This window comes from Arabidopsis lyrata (assembly GCF_000004255.2).
Source record: "Arabidopsis lyrata subsp. lyrata unplaced genomic scaffold ARALYscaffold_680, whole genome shotgun sequence".
NCBI lineage: Eukaryota > Viridiplantae > Streptophyta > Magnoliopsida > Brassicales > Brassicaceae > Arabidopsis > Arabidopsis lyrata.
In genome coordinates, this window is record NW_003302121.1 from 2,404 (window position 1) to 5,240 (window position 2,837).

Consider the following 2,837-nt stretch of genomic DNA (forward strand, 5'->3'; position numbering starts at 1 on the left):
TCTAATGTTCTCTCCTTTGTGTTTTGCAGGTTGGGTCTGTGAAGCCTGGAGATTCGACTAGTTCTCCCGAGAATCAATTTCAAGTAGCTCAATCCAGTCCTCTTTCTCAAGGTTAATTCCCTGTTAACTGCTTATAGTTCGTCTCTTAGTTTCACCATGTGGATGAACGAAGATAAACCTGCAGATTTTTTTCTCTGCTCTCATCACAAGTCATTTGATATTAACTTCATTACACTCATGAATACAATTTTTTTTAATGAACTTATGTTGTTCGACATAATGCCTCAATGAGAATTTTTTTTCTGATTATAGTTGTTTTATGAATTAAACTTATTCGTTTATGAGAAGGAAGCTAAGGCGATGCTAAAGATAGAAAATTTGAGGGTCTTGAAACATATTTTAAAGGCCAACGAAGAAAGGAGTGAAGGTCGCTGCCAAGAAAAAGATGGTATGACCTAGATGATTTGTTTTTTTTTTTCTAATTTGTAGTAAGTTTTCGAACATTCAATTATTGTGTGTTTCTATTTTAAATGTTGAGTTTTTTTTTTCCTGTGCTTTGCTTGATTTTGATGCAAACTTGATATTTCGATTAACACTTTTCTGGATGTGAAGGAGTTCGATAAGAGAGCAAGTTTTGGCTTCATTGTTGCCGAATTCAACAGGGACTTGTTATTTTTCAGTCTCAGGAGAAGCTAATTTGAATGTAACTATACCCTTTGACAAGTTTATGCTCTAACTAGCTAGTGTGCAGTTTTTTTTTTAACTTAATTAAACTCCTAACTAGGTACAGAGTGCAAAAATATATTTCTTTTCTTGACCAACCATAATATTTACTTTGCAGGAGGATCGAGCAGAGTTGGAAAACTAGACCAACCATAATTTTTGTTGAATTATCAATCTCAGGCCATGAAAGGTTCTTTCTATGACTTCTAAGTATCTCTAAAAACGTTTGTTGATGCTTCCGAAGAGTTAAAGCTCCTAGATGATAATGGAGAGCTTGGAAATAAACTCATTGTCTGTCATTTATATACTACTTTCTAAGTTTGAGTTTAATTTTCCTAAAGGTCTTGGTTTTGCTCATTTATGTTTGTTTAGTACATACAAGTGAGAAGGAAGGTGTTTAGGAGAAGGAGTTTGCATGTGGCTGCAGGAGCTTAAGTGGTAAGACGTTTTTTCAAGTTTTAAACTCCCTATTAGCTTAATTCTATGGCTATCATGATTATGTCCATGCTAACCAAGTACGTAGTATACATATGTGTATGTTTGGTAGATGTATTCCCATGTGTCGATTTCTTTTTTCATCTTAGTGAATAAGAGTTCTAAGATGGTGTCTTTTGTCTTCTTGTTCTTTTGTCATTTACTTGAAACCTCTTTATTTTACTAGCTTATGGTTCTTGTTTCAGTTGTGTTATCTTAATCATGATGTGACTCAATAGGTCTTCATGAAGTGTCGTCACTCAAAAATCTTTTGTTTCATGTAGCCTATGGACGGGAGTTCTAATAGGAACAATTGATGAGGAGGTGAAATAGATAGAGGGGAAGAAATTGAAGAGATTGAAGTTTGTCTCTTTCCTTATGATGTTAGTATAAGACTTGGTGTTATGTAAGACTTGTTTGACCAATTGGTTAATGTAATATTATTTGTTGATGATTTATAAAATAGAAAAGTTATATATATGTCCAAGTAAATTTTATAAAATTGGATTCCAATATAAAATTTATTTTATAAAATAAATTAATTTATATAACGAAAATATGTTACGACAGTATATAAAACAGCACTAAACGTGTGTAATAACAAAGTATATTATAGCATTCGACTAATGCTATTATACGAAAATGCTATCGTAAGTGGGGGTCTACCGTAGGGTGCTAAAAACTATTGTATGTGGGGGTCTACCATAACATGGGCATAAGACAGCGTTTATGAAAACGCTATTGATGACATATAATAGCTCTTCTCTCTTGCTAATAATGTACATATTTCTTGTAGTGTTGGAAAAAAGAGTTATTGCATGATATAATGACTGCATGCATTATAATGCATAACATGATAATCGAGGATGAACGTGATATCACCGCACCGATTAGAGAAGCAAGATCAGTACCAGAGGCAACCGTGGAAATGGCAATAAACGAAAATACTCGATTTCAACAATTTTTATCTCGTAATCTACAGATTAAAAATAAAGAAACTCATCTAACTCTTCGAAATGCATTGATTGATCATATATGGGAGCATTACAGAAATAATTAGGTTCAATAATTTGGTAATTTAGTTTTAATTTGAGATTTCGTTTGTGTTTTTATTATTATTTTGTGTAATTTTATTTTATAATGTGTATTTTATTAATTAATAATGTTTGTAATATTTTTAATGTATGTTTTATTGTTATTTATAAAAGTTTTATGATTTTATGTAATTATAATCAATAGCAAGGACTATTATGCAAAATACAAATTCTTTTGAAGTTAAATTTGAGGTTTTTCTTTGGAGACACACAACCCTAAACCTCAAATTTGAGGTTTGGCAAACCTCAAATATAAGGTCCCCTTTGGAGATGCTCTAAGAACAAATGGAACCGACTAAACCCAAACATAACGAGTGAAACGCATGTTAAATCATATTTTTGGAGCTTGAAAAATGGCAAAATCCACAAACTATTCAAAAAATGGCAAAATCCACAAATGTCATTATAAAAAAGGGCAAAATCCGTAATTAATTCTTATAACACAGAAATTAATAATTCGAAAAATGTGATTTCTATCCATATTGTGTACCATATTGTGTACAAATATGGCTCTATTCTATATACTAGGGTTTCGCCGGCGCTACG

General features: G+C 31.9%; 1 long non-coding RNA gene across 2 annotated transcripts; it reads left to right on the forward strand.

Annotated features, from left to right (window-relative positions):
- The first annotated feature begins 8 nt into the window (after nt 1-8).
- On the forward strand, nt 9-1,133 carry LOC110228384. 2 transcript variants are annotated; one of them, XR_002331955.1, is made up of 3 exons: nt 9-111; nt 349-913; nt 1,096-1,133. It is a non-coding gene; the product is annotated as an uncharacterized LOC110228384 (long non-coding RNA). The 2 variants fall into 2 exon arrangements; XR_002331957.1 differs by lacking the exon at nt 1,096-1,133 and having other exon boundaries at nt 349-448; nt 613-968.
- The last annotated feature ends 1,704 nt before the right edge of the window (nt 1,134-2,837 follow it).